Here is a 16,460-nt window from a genome sequence, read left to right on the forward strand (position 1 = left end):
TCAAAACATAATCATGCAATACAACGAGTAAGGATTTCGTTCCACTCTTAAACCCTCAAGACTTAAATAGAATTCAATTATTCAAACACAAGGAACAGTGAGAGTGATGTGTTTGGTGTTTAAACTAAAACTAATTATAAATTTAAGACAACTAAATCTAAAGATTCTAACTTTATGAAATTTAACAAACAATAATTAAAATCTAACATCAATAAAAATGACTAACAACCAAGAAATGAAATTAGATCTAAGCAATAGATAAATGACAAAAGAATTTGATCAATAATAAACTACTTGATTTATCTAATGAAGCAATAACAATATTTTAATACTTTAAATTAAAACAAGGAAATGAAAACTAATAAAAATGGAGATTCAAAACTAGATCTAGATCTAAAAACTAATCTAGATCTATCTTTTTCTAACCCTAAACTCCATTAACATTAGCTTCCTAACCTAACTGCCATTAACAAAGAGTCAAGCTTTTGTTTTATACTTCAGATCCAAAATCGTGCATGGGTTTGGAGCCATGGAAAATCGGCCCAAAACCCAATTTCTTTAGTCCAAAATAGGCTCTTCAGCTGCAGTTTGCTTCGACAGATGTTTTGTCCACTTTTGCTCCTCTGATTGGGTCAAGGCTTGGTCCATTGGAAAGCTCTTTCCGAGCCGGTCGTTTTGACATAAGGTAGGCCCAATTCAAGGTCTGAGTCCAAAGATATGGTCTTGGAAGTTCTCTTTGTCTTTGTGTTTGCGTGGACTTTGACTTTTCATCTTTTGACTAGGCTTTACAAAGGCTTTGTCTTCTTGAATCTTGGCCTTTAATCACCGAACTCCTTAGTAACCAACCATTGCTCCTTTAATCAAAAGTGGCACATTCCGCACATAATTGACTTTGAAGCCCGAAATACATAAAACACGTGTCGGTATTAACTCATTATTACTCACATAATTGGTCTAAAAGTATGACTGCTAAGGGGTTAAAACTACAGTTTTGGGCTCTTATCATCTTCTTTTCCTTACCTTGTATTATTTTAGTTTCTTAGTCTTAGATTTTTAGTTTTGATTTTGGTAAGAAAAAACTTATAATAGTTTTAATGGAGGAAACTTTAGTTTTCTTCTAGTGGAAAATAAATCAAAAGCAAGTGAGTTTAGATAGTTAGTTTTCTTTTTTTTCTTTTCTCTTCTTCTCTCTCTTTTGTTACATTCTACACTTGTAATCTTTTTATCCCACACTTGTAATCTTTATCCCAAAAAGGATCATAAGCTCCCTTTTGGGGAGTTAATAAAACTCATGTGAGGGAAAATACAATCTTTGTTGTTTGGTTTGGTAAGTTGTCTAGGAAGAACAACTAAACCTACATCCTATCCCAAAATGATAGTTGGTGTAGTGTTTAGTTAGGGATCAAAGTGATGAGCTTAGAGATAAGTCATTGCCTTGGTTCCACATGCTAGCATGTATGAGCTTAGAGATGAGCCATACATGTTAGGGATCAAGTTTTCTTTTTATTAGGACTTGTCTATGAGTTCTAGGAAGAATAAAATGAACTTATTAAAATCAAACAACAAAAGTTATCTTCACATGAGGAGGATTAACTCTCCACCTTTGCTTTTAGTAAAATTGTATTGCGTATTAGTTGCATGATTTTTGTAACTTAATGTTTTTAATTTTTGTGTAGTAAAGAAACCAAGTATTTAGCATTAATATAATTATATTTAAACTTACTCACTAGTTCCCTAAAGAGTAAAACAACCAAGTTGTAGTTTGTCCTAAGATTTAGGTTGGTTCGAATCCTTACTCCAAACTATATGAACACGAAGATCGTGAGTAAGGAAAATCTTTGAATTCGCACTTTCGCATAAGAAGAGATTAAATTCTCTAACGTAAAAAAGGTGAATATCATTGACCAATTGGGAGGTTGAATTATAAGTGCAGTTATTAAAGCAGCTTTCAACTTTTCGAAAGCCTGCATGCATTCCGAGTTAAACTCAAAGGGTGCATCATTTATAAGCAGATTAGTTAAAGGTTTAACAATTTTTTAGAAATCTTGGATGAATCTTCTATAAAATCCAGCATGGCCTAGGAAGGCTCGTATGTCACGGATGTTCTATGGAATAAGTAGAGTAGAAATTTTGTCTATTTTAGCTTTATCTACTTCAATACTATTCTTAGACACAATGTGACCTAACACTATTCCTTTTTTTTTTACCATGAAGTGACACTTTTCCCAATTAAGGACCAGATTTTTTTTCTGACAATGCGCCAATACTTTGGATAGGTTGGATAAACAATCATCGAAAGAATCTCCATAGAGGGAAAAATCATCCATAAACACTTCCATGAATCTCTCCACCATATCACTGAAAATGTGTAGCATGCAGCGTTGAAATGTGGCAGGTGCATTGTAGAGATCGAAGGGCATACATGCATAAGCATATGTTCCAAAAGGGCAAGTGAAGGTAGTCTTTTCTTGATCTGCTTCATCAATTAAAATATGAAAGTACCCTGAATACCCATCCAAGAAACAGTAATAAGCATGTCCTGCTAAACATTCAAGCATCTGATCTACAAATGGCAGGGGAAAATGATCTTTCCTTGTGACGGGATTCAGCTTCCGATAATCAATACAAATCCTCCACATGATGGGAACACGTGCTGGTATTAACTTTCCTTCCTCATTACGGACCATTGTAATTCCAGATTTCTTTGGCACCACATGAATAGGGCTGACCCATTCATTGTCAGATATGGGGTAAATGATTTTAGCATCTAGTAATAGCAGGATCTCTACCCTTACTACCTTTTTCATAGCTGGATTTAACCGACGCTGTGGCTCTCTAGAGGTCTTGGCATTCTCTTCTAGGTGAATCCGGTGGGTGCAAATATTTGGATCAATTTCTTTTATATCATCAAGAGACCAACCAATGGCAGAACGGTGTTCTTGAATCACTCTAATCAAGTGTTTTTCTTCCTTTTATGACAACTGGGATGAAATGATGATGGGATATGTACCATCGGTATCAAGGTAGATATATTTTAGGTCAGGAGGGAGAGGCTTAACAACAGGATTAGGTGTTGTGTGTAACAATGTCTCTACATGATTCTATTCTTCCATTGAGAACACCTGGGCTGGTTGATAAGCACCCAAAACTGTAATATTAAACCCCGAGAGACATATCATTTTGGTCGATTATGTGTTTAATAATCATGTAATAATTATATTTTCGTACTTTTGCAGGTTTCCGCAATTAAAATAAATATAGTGATAAAACATGCATCGAAGTACGGGAATACAAGAATATTTGAAGTTTCCCACTCGACCCCCGTGAAGCCCAACAAAGCCTGACTAGAGCCGAAGTTTCCAAAAGAACAAAACCAAAGCGAAGCGGGTCCACATATAAAGAAGCAAACAAACTTCGAAGCTCAAATCGGATAAATCTAGATGCCGGCGTTGGCTAGTGAAGCTGCCATAGCGACGAGGCGACGAACTCTCAAGAAGGACAAAAAAGTCGTAAAACGCCAAAATCGGTGCGACCACTAGACACACTAAGTGGGCCCCTCTGCAGGCCCGAAGGCATGACGAAGTCAAGCATAGGGCAGGTGGCAAATGATGGTTTCAATTTGGTACCACACGGCAAGAGAGAGAAGACGTGCCAATTCAAACCGGTGGTTTGAATTGAAATGAGCTACAAGCGAAACTTAAAAGCAAAAAGACAAAAATTAAAAGCGGTTAAAACAAAACTTTGTTTTGAACCATTCAATTAGCATAAAGCCAAATCTAAATTAAAACATTCACGGATAGCCCCGGTCTCCAGCCTATATATATGAGGGGGTTACCTTCATTATTACCCCTTCAGCATATTAATGCTTTAGCTTCCGCCTAGTTAGATTTTTCTTCAGTACTTATATTCTGCCATTTCCATTCCAGCAGCTTAAATATTGTAAGTTATTTTACTCTTAATAATAGTTATTTCTTTTCTAGTTTAATTCCTGTCCTGCATTTATTTACTTAATGTATACAGCGAGTTCTATTATTCCTTATATGACCATGAGCTAATTCCCCCCCTCAGGGGGAGGGTTATGCTGCTCGAGTGAAAATCCGGATTAACTCGTTAATATTCTAGAATCACTACTTAGGAATTAGGCATAGATTTTATATCCGGTCCCAAAATGACTGAGACTGTACAAAGTTGGACTGCTGATGCTCCAGGACAGTCTCGCGTGAGACCCAAAATGTCTCTGGCGACTCTACGGTGTCGTCGCGACTCTCCAATTCGTCCAGCTGATGTGAAATCGAGCCAGGAGCTGAAATAATATACCAGAGATGAGATATTATTGAAACTCTTTATGCTAGTGAAATGCGACCTAGAGATGTGGGCATGCACCAGGGATCAATACTCGACGTCGTCTCCGAACACGAGACGAATTAGAGATGTAGTGATGTAATAGTAAACTGTTGAAAAACGATTTTTGCATGAGCATGATTAACTCTCTCCTGTTTCTCCACCTTTGTTCACCTACATAAAAATCACCGTAGTAATTTACATTAATTGCATACCGTAAAATTTATTAAACCAATTAAAAACCTAAAAATCCTACTCACTAAAAGTTGTAATTCCAGTTGTGAACCTATCCGAGCCCTAAGGTTTGGACGATCCCTTACTCGACCTATCTTACCAAACCCACGTGAGTAAGGTAACTTGACTAAAACGTACGACTATACAGACGTTGGAATTTGGACTTTAGACTTTGGTCTTTGGACTTCGGACTTTGGATTGTAGACCTCGGACTTAAGAAAATAAGTAACTGAAAACCAAAACATGTATAAACCTGTGTTTTATCACTGGTGATGTCTCTTTATGTTCAAGTAACTCATCATTTGAAATGCATAAGGGAACTGATTCCAAAGCTACCGAGGTATCTTCTTTACACTGATCCATATCGAACTCTGAATCTCTATAGGCTAAGAACTGATACACCTTATTTTCTGGGAAAGTTCAGTCACAATACTCTTGCACTACACTGTTTATCATACTAACTTTGTCATCCAACTATTCTTCCATCTGTTGTTGCATTATCTTAAAAACATTTACTTCTATTGAGAGGTTTTGGAAAGACATGGTCATAAATCCGTTACGGCAATTTATGGGGGCATTGGCAGTTGCCAAGAATGGGCGCCCTAGAATGAGCAATTTTGGTGTCCAGGATGACAAAATCAACCGGGTAGTAAAAATCTTTAACCTTGACAAGCACATTTTTGACCACTCCTTTTGAGTATTTGATGGATCGGTTAGCTAATTGCAATGTCATGGTGGTAGGTGTAAGCTCATGGAAACCTAGTTGTTTAAAGAGGTAGTATGGAAGGAGGTTAACACTTGCTCCAAAATTGAGCAAGGCAGTTGCAGTGTACTTGTCTTCTATAGTGCAAGGGATGGTAAGATGACCAGGATCTTTATATTTGACGATTCCATTGGTCTCTGTGATGGATGGAAATTGTTCTGTAAGAAAGGCATCTTTTGGAATGTTAGTTTTCCTTTTGTTGGTGCAAATATCCTTAAGAAATTTGGCATGCTTGGGTAAATGTTTGATGGCATTGAGAAATGGCAAGTTTATGGTTAGGCTTTTGAATGTTTCTCTGATTTCATCAAAATTTTCATCCTCCTTGGGTGTCATGAGGTGACCTAGAAAAGGTGCCTTTGGTTTGTATTGTCTAACTGGGTTAGGTAGAGGAATTGATGGTCTAGAGATTGGAATATTGCTAGGAATATATGGAGGTATTTGGTTTTCAATTTCTGATTCTGGTACTAGAATGGTTACCTCTATAGGTGTAGGGTCTTCTGGTAAGACTACTTTGTTGTCAACAGTTTTGCCAGATCGCAAGGTTGTGACTGCTTTAATCTCTTGGGTTTTAAGGTTTTGAACTTTTTGGCCTGGTAATGAACTTTTATGGGTTTTATCTTAGGCTAACAAGTTCAGAGATTGTTACATGGATGCTAGGATTTGGGTTTGCTGTTGCATGACAGATAACATTATTTTGGTGGGCTTATCTATTTGGACACTAGTTGATAGTGTAATGGGAACTAGGTCTCTTTGGTTGTTGATAGGTGGGTTTTGATAGTTCTGGTTAAATTAGGATGGAACCAATGCTCTGTTTTGATTGTTATAGGTACCTTGTCCTTGTCCTTGTCTGAATGCATTTGTTGGTTTGTTGAAACCTGGTGGTGTTGTTTTGTAGAATGTTGGTCCATGTTAAGTTTGGATGTTGTCACCACGGTGCATTTTGGTATATTGAAAGTGTAGGAACCGTTATGGTCGCATCGAATGACTACGAACCGCAAAAACCCATGCGCAGCGGAATAAAGGGTGTTCACGGTTTGGTTAGAAATATATCTTTAGATCAGCTGTGATAACTCTGAGAATCCAAGATCTACGAATCAGCAACCTCTTGATCTTCTGTTGTATTCCTATTCTTAGAATGGACGTTGTGTGGGCAACGATCTTCAAGCCCTTTCTCTCTTTCTCACAAAATTGGAACCGATTTTGGATCTACTTTTCTTGAGCAAAACCTTGAGAAAAACAGCCAGAGAAAGAGGGTTCTATTTATAGGCTACAACAGGGACCATGAGGAGAAATCAGGGTTAGGTCTCCTGACGGGCTTGGGCTTCCCATGTTCGCCCAGAACACACGGCCCAAGTCCGTCAACAAATGGCTTATTCCACTAAAGGTTATTGTTGCACTACTGCCCTAATCCCAAATTACGTGTTACGTTTATGGGATCCATATTATATGCTCGTTGATCTCCCCGTGTTTAAGATATCAAATGCCTGTTGATTAAGTCAAGTTACTGACAACTACATTAATCAATTTCTTATGTCCTTGAGTAGTACCACTCAACCTCATTGTCATGTTGGATTAAATCCACCTGCAGGGTTTACATGACAATCCTTATGAGCTCCTCAAGGGGACATCATCAACCCGACATCCTGTGGGTCACGGATTCCTTCTATAATCAACAGCACACCTGACATACAATGTCATTACCCAATCCATCGAGTTTGTTGATTCACAAATGAATCTCACTCATTGATGATTTAAAGCAATGTACAATGCACGTAAGTGCCCATTATTATATCCGGATTAAGAGGACAAGCATCCATAATAACATAGGTGTTTGTTCTCTTATATAGTCAGTATAAAGAGAAATAACCTCACTTGGTCTTGTTCAATACACACAAAGTGTACTAGTGTAATCCTGTAGTTAAGATAGACTAATACCAGATTATACTACAACCATACCAATAGTTTGTCTAAATCCATTTAGGTTGTGAACGTTTACTTATACTTTATAAGGTACTGATGATATGATATTCTGTGTGTCACCACATACCATATCATCTACAACATAAAGTATTAGACATATGCATATAACTAATAACATATATAATATGCATAATATTTGCCCATATAATTCTCATTCAAAATATAAAGAATTAGAGTTAATACAAAAGTAATGCTTTTAGTATATAACCCTATCAGAAAGCACATACTTCTTCTGGCTGAAGTGATGATAGGTTTGTGATCAAAGGACAGGTGGCATCTATATGATTTAAGCTTAGACAGAAATTGCATGGTGAGGTATTTACATTCATGACAAGATGAGGGGTTTGGTCTTTTTGTTTGGTTGTGAGGGCATCTATCTTTCTTGTGAGGGTTTCTATTAGGGTTTTGATTTCTGGATCTGATTTCACCTAAAAAATACCACCAGCCTTAGATATACTAGGTTAGGATGTTTTGGAATTGTTTATGTTGCCCCAATGGGCACTCTTTTCAGCTAGGTTTTCAAGAAAGGTTAAGGCTTCAGTTGCACCTCAATCCAAAATATTACCATTACTCATGATGTCGAGGGTTACTTTGTGTTATAGGAGAAGGCCTTTGAAGAAACATTGACAAGAGTGAATTTTCCTAGTTTATGGTGAGGACATGAATGGAGTAGGCCTGAGAATCTATCCTATGCTTCGGAAAATGTCTCACTCAGACTCTGTCTAAAGAACTATATCTTGCTTCTTATCTCTTCTGTTTTCTTCGGCGGAAAGTAGTTCTTCATGAAGAAGAACACAACCTCTTCCCATGTATCGAAAGAGTCGGCCTCCTATGAGAGAAGCCAAGCGTGACTCTTACCAGCTAGAGTGAAAGGAAACACTCGTAGCTTAACCTGATCGTCGGTGACGCCCGGATGATGAAAAATATTACATACTTCATGTATCCGGCGTAGATGCTCGTATGGTAACTCGTGTTCTAGATCGTGGAAGATGGGTAGAAGATTGAACATGTTCGGTGGAATCCTAAAACCGCTCGTAAGCGGTGTGAGTCGTATACAAGATGGATGCCCATCTTGCAACGATGTGTAGAAGTTGGAGAGAGGCTCTTCAGCTTGCACTACTTCGTCATCCATCTTGAAAGATAGAATACTAGAAACAGGAGATTGTCTAGGGCGATGAGCTCTCCTACATGAGTAAGTTTTATTCTTGCTAATACTAGAAGTGCCTGAACACAGTATCATACACTTTTAGCAAGAACCCAAAACTATCCTAACATGCGCAAACGTTGCAATGTATGCTCAAGCAATCAAAATTCGTTTTTGCAAGTATGGAGTTTTGAAAAAATTTGCTTTTGGTCAATATTTTAGTATGCCCTATTCAGAGGAATAGTTGGGCGCGAGACTAGGATGGCTCTACTACGCGTCTCAGAAGAGTATGCAGTCAATTCACCAAGTGGTGTGCTACCAAGAATCTCATTCACGATGAATCTGGGGGAGGGGAGTGAGGAAGGTAGTTGGTCTACCGGAATCTGGTAACTGATTACTCTAAATCCTCATGGCTATAGTTTTGTCCTTTTCTAGAGGAGCGTGACTACTTTGGGCTCTAGTTGATTGATTTTAATTAATTTTTTTGTGGTCAAGGGCTTCAAGAATCAAGCAATGTCCAATTTACTTACATTGGGTAATGACTTCCCAATAGTTGTTATGTGGCTCGGGTTTAGCTTTATGCGCGAATGCAAATTGCAGTGCGGAAAGTAAATTTTAAACAATCATGTAAGCATGCTTGAACACTTAAGTATCCTCTTACTTGGGCTTCGATGAGGGTTATAATTTACCTTTCAAATCGTGCTTACACGCCGCTTGAGGAGAAGGCGACATCGGTTGGCACTTGATCTGAGAATCAAGCCCAACCTTTCTAGCTTTACCATGTTTTAAGTTACAATAAAGGCCCACTTAAAAAGTCCACAAGTTGGATTTTTGACAATTTATACAACTTTGCCTTCAAGGGCTCAAATTTAAAACTAAACTAATATTAATCTAATTTAATTAACTAGTTTTAGATTGATCACCTAGATTAACTAGAGTCAAATGGATTTAGAGTGTTGATTACCAAGAGTATCCATAGTGTGTGAGCTATGATCCACAACTTGCCTCACACACTTGAACTTTCAGAGATAATTAAAACCCTAATCTCTTGGTAAGTATATAACTTAAACAAAGTTTAACTCATGTTCATCATAAGAAATAAATCAAAACCAAATTTTTTCTAATTTTTTTCATTTTTCTTTTTATCACGAACTATTACAAACAAGTTCCACTGTTTTCTCCTACTCTATTACAAAATATGGGCTCGTGAGTACAACTATTCGTCACAAATCAATTGGACTGCCAAAAAACGGGATACAATTCTGCGACCAATGATAGGAAATTAGTCAGTCTAACTAAATAGACTAATCTAACCCTATAATTAAACCGCAAGAGCACAGCTATCATTGAAAATAGTTGTGGCAAACGGGTCGATCCCACAGGGATTGCTACTTCGGACAAACGGGTATTAAAATTATACTTAACTAATTCTACCAGATTTTTTTATGTAGGATTTAATCTAACAATTGACTAAGCAATACAATTAAACTATTAACTATGAAAGCAATAAAAAAATGGGTTTTATCAAATGGAGAGAATTCTAGGACTGTTGAATCCACCTTAGACTTCTGTTTATATTTCTAGGAGTAATTTTAATATTCCAGATTTAATACGAGTAGCACGAGAGAAAGGTAACCCTTGCTTTCTCGAAGATATGATCGTGACAACTTTTAACTAAACATGTATCTTCTAAAAGTTCAACACTAATGATCAAACTCAAAAGATTACTCGTCTTTTTACGGCACGAGTAATATCTAAATTTGATACAAACAGTTAAAATAGGCTTAATCAATAACGACGAATATCGAACTATATCGCATGCGTGACATACTATATGAAAGATAAATTTTTGCTATCAAATTACGAACTTAGAAGAATATAACAATATTAAACCAACTGGAAATCATCAAAATCAATCCCAATATACAAACAGTAATCTAAAGTTTCATCAAAGTCCTAGACAGAGTTTAGTTACACATGATAATAATAGAACTAAAATTAAAGTAAGGTAAAGAAAAACTCATGTCGACAATAGGTTCGGCTTGGCCTTCTTCTTATCCCTCCAATTCTTGCTCTTTGGCTCTCTGTTTTTCTGTGTTGTGGAGAGGCCCTTCTCTTTGTTTCCCCTTGTATATATAGAGGTTTCGGTTTTAGCAGTGTTTGATTAGAATTGGAATTTTCTAATTCGGTGGAACATATGCGAGTGATTCGGAACCGAATTGGAAACCCCGAGATTAAATTGCTCACGACTCTTATTAGGAATTGGATACTGTTTTTCCTCCAAAAAAGGGAATTAGAAATAAGGGTTTAAAGCAATGGGTGATTGGATGGAATAAGGAGTAAAGGATGTATGGTAGTGTGTAGCTTGGTTGTTTGATTTAGCTCCTGGAATTATCGAAGAGTTTTTCCTCTCTGTTAGTCAGAAGTGAGAATGGAAATAGAGGTCTGATCCGGTGCTCCAAGGATTACTTAATGAAGTGAGATTTAATACTTGCTTCGGTGGGCTTATTTGGTATGCACATGGGCTGGTCACGTGGGTGTACTTAAGCTTATGGACCATTTACCTTTTATTCTTTTGTTGCTTAGTTGGGCCCAAAATAACAAGGTCCAAACCAATAACCCAAACCATAGCCGATCCATATCAAACAAAGACAATGTATTCGCCAATACTTGTACCTGTTGAACTAAAGAATCTAAGGCAACCAAATCCTGAACTCCCGTACTGACCATTTCGATTCCTGCCAATATCGACACTATTAATCAAGTCCGCTTCAATTCCTACAAAATCACCGAAAACACACTAATTAAGTCAAACGAATAAATTAAACATAATAACTGATATAAAATTGGGTGTAAATAATGTAACATTTTCGTGCTTATCAAATACCCCCAAACTTACATTTTGCTAGTCCTCGAGCAAAACTAAATCTAAACTAATAACAAAAAACCCTAACTCACTTTCGTAGGAATCACGATTATACTTAGCATGTGTAACAAGCCTTTTAAACCCCTAGGTTAACCCCTAGTGGACGAGTTTAGTCTCGTGAGGGTTTTTAGAAACGGTACCCACAAACATTAACATAACATAACCAATGGTGATATAATTTTCTCAGAGATAAAATCTTTTTTTCCCACTACTAAACAAGTTCAAAAATCAGCAATTATCACAGTTTACATCATCATCACCAAGACTCATCACTACTTCCAAAGATAGAAAAGATTTACTACTACTCCAAACCAAAACGTGTGTGTGTTTAGTCAAACTGATACAGTCTCTTATCCAAGTAACGGAATTCCTAACTTACTATCCAAAGAATATATCAACCTCAATCTTCACCATTCATACACTCACAAGAAAGTCTCTCTCTCAGATAAGTTTCAATTTTACCTCTGTATGCAGGGAAATGAGTAAAATAGTAGAACATCCCACATACTTAGCCAGAAAGACGGACATATGAAATTTCAAAAACAAATTAGTCTCATGAAAAGAATATCAATCACATGTGAAGTGTCGGGTCCTTCACTTTAGCATCCTCTCACCTATTCTACACTTTATATCATACTTTTGTGATAAGTCTGGGTATTAAGACGGGGCTTAGGATAGGTTGACAAGAAAATGGTAAAAAGGAATAAAAAATTTCTGAGAATAAACTAAAGACCATCTTGTACTTGACCTTCATGGAAAATTTCTTCACTTTGTAGATCACATTACTTGACTTTCTCACTACTTCTGCTCAATGATTTTTCTTTTTTTTTTTTTTTTTTTTTTTTTTTTTTTTTTTTTTTTTTTTTTATATATATATATATATATATATATATATATATATATATATATATATATATATTTTTTTTTTTTTTTTTTTTTTTTTTTTCTTTTTCTATTGAATCACTTTGAGCAAAAGGAATGATTTTCTTCATTTGACTTTAGTAAATTTTCCCTTCAGAATCTTCTTCTTCTAGCTTTCTCTTTAGTCCTTTATAAATCCTTAGAAATATGGGTAAGGCTAATAATATGGGTTTACACTCCTTATTTGGAGTTAGGTTAAGGATAGTTGGTTTAAGAAGAAAAGGCTTAATATATAAGGCTCAAAAGTGGTTAACATGAAAATCCTACTAGGTGGTATAGATAAAGGCTAATTGGCTTACTACTTGACTTATCAGTATGATATTCTGCTTCGAATAGACTACAAGACCTAATGTGTCACGCCCCGAGACCCAACACACATCCCGAGGATGATGAGTGAATCTTGAGGTGGTCGCTATCACAATTCTACCGAAATTTCGGCAGAGTTTCCTTTGTTTAATCGACATTCGTAAACCCTAAAACCTGTCATAAACCTGTCATAACCTGGAAATCCTAAACTACAACCTTCCAACAACCATATATATACAACCAACCTTCTAAATAACATTATATACATCCACCAACTGTTTAAGTGTAACTGCTACTCAAATACATCAAGTATTACATCAAAATGAGCGAAGCTCTCTCTATATATACAACCAAAATGACTCGACTATCTCTATACAATCCAAAATACGAACTTGACTCTGTCCTCGTCAAGCATAAGGGAATCCTCCCAAATCCCCATAACCATCATTGCTAGGGTTAGGAAAAGCCTCCTCCATGAATCGGCTCGTCGAAATGTTAAGTAGGATGAGCAACAACTATGCCCAAGATGAAAGCGCGACATAACCAATAAATAGTCTACTTATAGAAAACATTTAAAACATGCAGGGTTTCTATAAAAGTATTCAAATATCGTGACTATGTATATATACATCATTAACTAGCAGAAATCATCTCGACATGCTTCATTGATATACAAAATAGAGTTTTTCACAATCATCATACAACTATTGTGGCGTGCATCCTATTAGAATGGTGAGGGTGCGGTAATTACTCAACCCGATCCCGCAGGCAAATCTCGGTTCAAGATTACTTTCGGTGTGAACCATGCACCGTTGTTTTCGATTTTATCGGCGGGGAGTTGAAATGCCGTTGTTGTGTTCATTACACACAAAATCCCCAAAGCTTTTAGGGCTCGGTGGGCCTGTGACCCGACCCCATAACGGGGCTGTCACCTAACTTAGGGTGGTCAACCGTTCGACGACTGCAGAGTGCTCGGGATCGACACACATCGAGTGGACTAAACTCTCACTCCTCGGCGTCTAAACCTCATCGAGGTAGCATGTAACCTCACACAAGCTAATCACCATACTGGCGTGACCGCATAAACATGGTTATCGGAAAAGTAGAAAAGGAATTCCCGGACTACATCACGTGATGCATCCCTTTAAAGGTGGCCCACCACCTCGAAAAGGTGTACACCACAGTTGGAATCTAAATTTAACGCCATCTTCGGGAAATCGACAGCGGTTCCTTCTTTATAGGAATTCACCAATTCTTTTCCAAATCCCTCGTGATAAGCATAGTAATATATATATATACTTTCGTATTACGGTTATTTCCAAATACTATAGATACATATTTAGTTTTTCTTTTTAAAACTGTTGGTTACGTCAGTATATGTGAGTTCTGGATTCCCCATCGATCACATACAACCTATGACTTAAATGGGCGGTCATAGTAAATGACAACCGATGATTCCTAAACGGCGAATCATCGTAAAAATAACAAAACTCTATCCGGGGACAATCCGGAACCTCACACATATTTACAAACACCGGGTAATCCTTACCCGCATTACAAAATCCATCTCTCTGTCTCATTACAGAGACAAGAGACGAGAACCCTTCCCAAAACCAGTTTTACTCTTTTAACAAAGAAAACAAATCCCGCTACCCGATTTTACAAAACCCATTTCACACGAAAGCTATCTATATATATAGTTTATAGCGAGGAAATACAGTGCAAAACATGAATATCATATATACATGCATGGTTGATACGCAACTATCTATTTCCAATTTAAACAATTCAAATCATGCATGAAAATAAGCATGCTATATATTGGTATGTAGGTTCCTACCTTAGCAAGCTCCGTTATCCTCAAGCCCACTTAACTAAATCCAGCCCGCTTAACCGAATCCAACTCCTAAAAAAATCATATAAGCCCAATCGTAAATCTATTAGAACCCGAAGAAGACAATTAATATTTCCTTTCAACATAAGTCGAAAGAAATAATTACTCATTGATTATATTAACCACTAATGTAATTATTAGCATTACTACCCTTCTAGTTACCAAAAGTTTTGTTCTAGACTGCTATAGGCCACCACAAACCGTTCTGAGAACACCGACTCTTTGCGGTGATCGACTCTGAGAACCATTTCGGTTCTTACATATATTTTATTAGTAACTTAACCCCTTCAGATGCTTCATATTCACTCTCCTCCCATCCCACACAAATTTCCATTTGTAATAAAATCCCAATCCAAGTCCAAATTTCCACTACAAACAATTCCACACCCTTCGATTCATATTAAATCTAACAACAATTACTGTCGTGTTCCTTATCAATCGTGCATTACTCAATCAAATCCTAAACAAGTTTAAACTAACATAACTTCTCTAAAATAAAGTGAATATAGATAATTCTTACCGAGTCAGCAATATCCCTCCTTAGTTTTCGACTCCACCTCTATCTCACTCCACTCCAGCTCTTCCAAACTACTACTGCCGACCTTCAACACCCCCAATACAATCAGTTGCAATCAATACCTCCCCAATACAATTAATTATATCAATACACCCCCCAATTCACTTAGTTTTCATCAATATATCCAATTCCATCGAAATTTAAAGCTAATTATCTAATAGAGACGGAATCGCACTCACCTTTCTCTGCGATCCGACGAAATTCCAAGAGTTTTTGCATCTCCACACTCGAATTCACGGTTTCTAAGGTTTGGGTGTTTAAATTTTTGGTTTGAATCGATTGGATTTGGGCGATTTGGGGTTTCTCTCTCCTAGGTTTAAGAGGTGCGAAATTGGGGAAGAAGAAGAAGTTGGGTGCGATTTTGGTTTGGGCCGATTTTTGGTTTTTTTCTGTTTCGCGATTTCGTTCTATTTGGGCCGATATATTTAGGCCCAAGCCCAATATATTCCAATTAAGCTTAAGGTCCTAATACTCCTAACCACTAACTCATTTGATGTCGTGTCGTAATTATTTTTCAGGCCCATCCCACTAAATTTAATCTTCTATATTCTATCTCACCACAGGCTATAACAATAACCCACTCATGCGTGTAAAAGTTTTGTTAACTTCGTGTCGACTTGAGCGAGAAAACCGCTAACCGACATTTTTTGTCAAATTTTCGTATAAGATTTGCTTATCTAACGTGGCTTAGGAGTCAGAGTTAAGTTTCCTTAAGTTACGTACGTTTGAAATATAAACCCGATGACCAATCTACATAACGACCCTAGATTTGATCTGAAATTTACAAAAATACCCTTAATAATAATTCAGGACTTTACATAATGGCTATCTCCCCAGTTGATGTCACTTCATGATTGACCAAAACAAGAAAAAAATGAGACTATACAACGAATTTAAGCACAGAAGAATGAATGAGTCAACTTGGACTCTGAGTTTACGTAAAGACTTTCCAAGAAATTCAAAGGCTCAAGTCTCACGGGTTAAGTCTCTATATTCCTTTTCTAGTTCACTAGGAGATTAAATTACTCTTCAATTTGACATGTATCAGGTGGCTAATAGTGCATATTCCACTTTGGCTTAAACTTTCATCAACAAAATCTATTTCTAGATGTAGAAAATAGTCTAAAAACAACAATGACTTCAAAAGTGACTCTTAACTTCATAGATTCCTTGAAAATCAGTGGCTTTAGAAATCATTTTTTTTAAAAAAAAAAAAAATTCTCATCATAGGAAATCACCATTAATCATACCATGTTGGACATATTTATTTTTCGCTAAACAAACATTTTGTTCCCACCCCCAAACTTCTTATAAACATTGTCCTCAATGTTAACATAGATGCGGAATTTAAAAGATAACAACATGGACAAGTAA

Source organism: Coptis chinensis, chromosome 7, assembly GCF_015680905.1.
Source record: "Coptis chinensis isolate HL-2020 chromosome 7, ASM1568090v1, whole genome shotgun sequence".
In the NCBI taxonomy this organism is placed as follows: Eukaryota; Viridiplantae; Streptophyta; class Magnoliopsida; order Ranunculales; family Ranunculaceae; genus Coptis; species Coptis chinensis.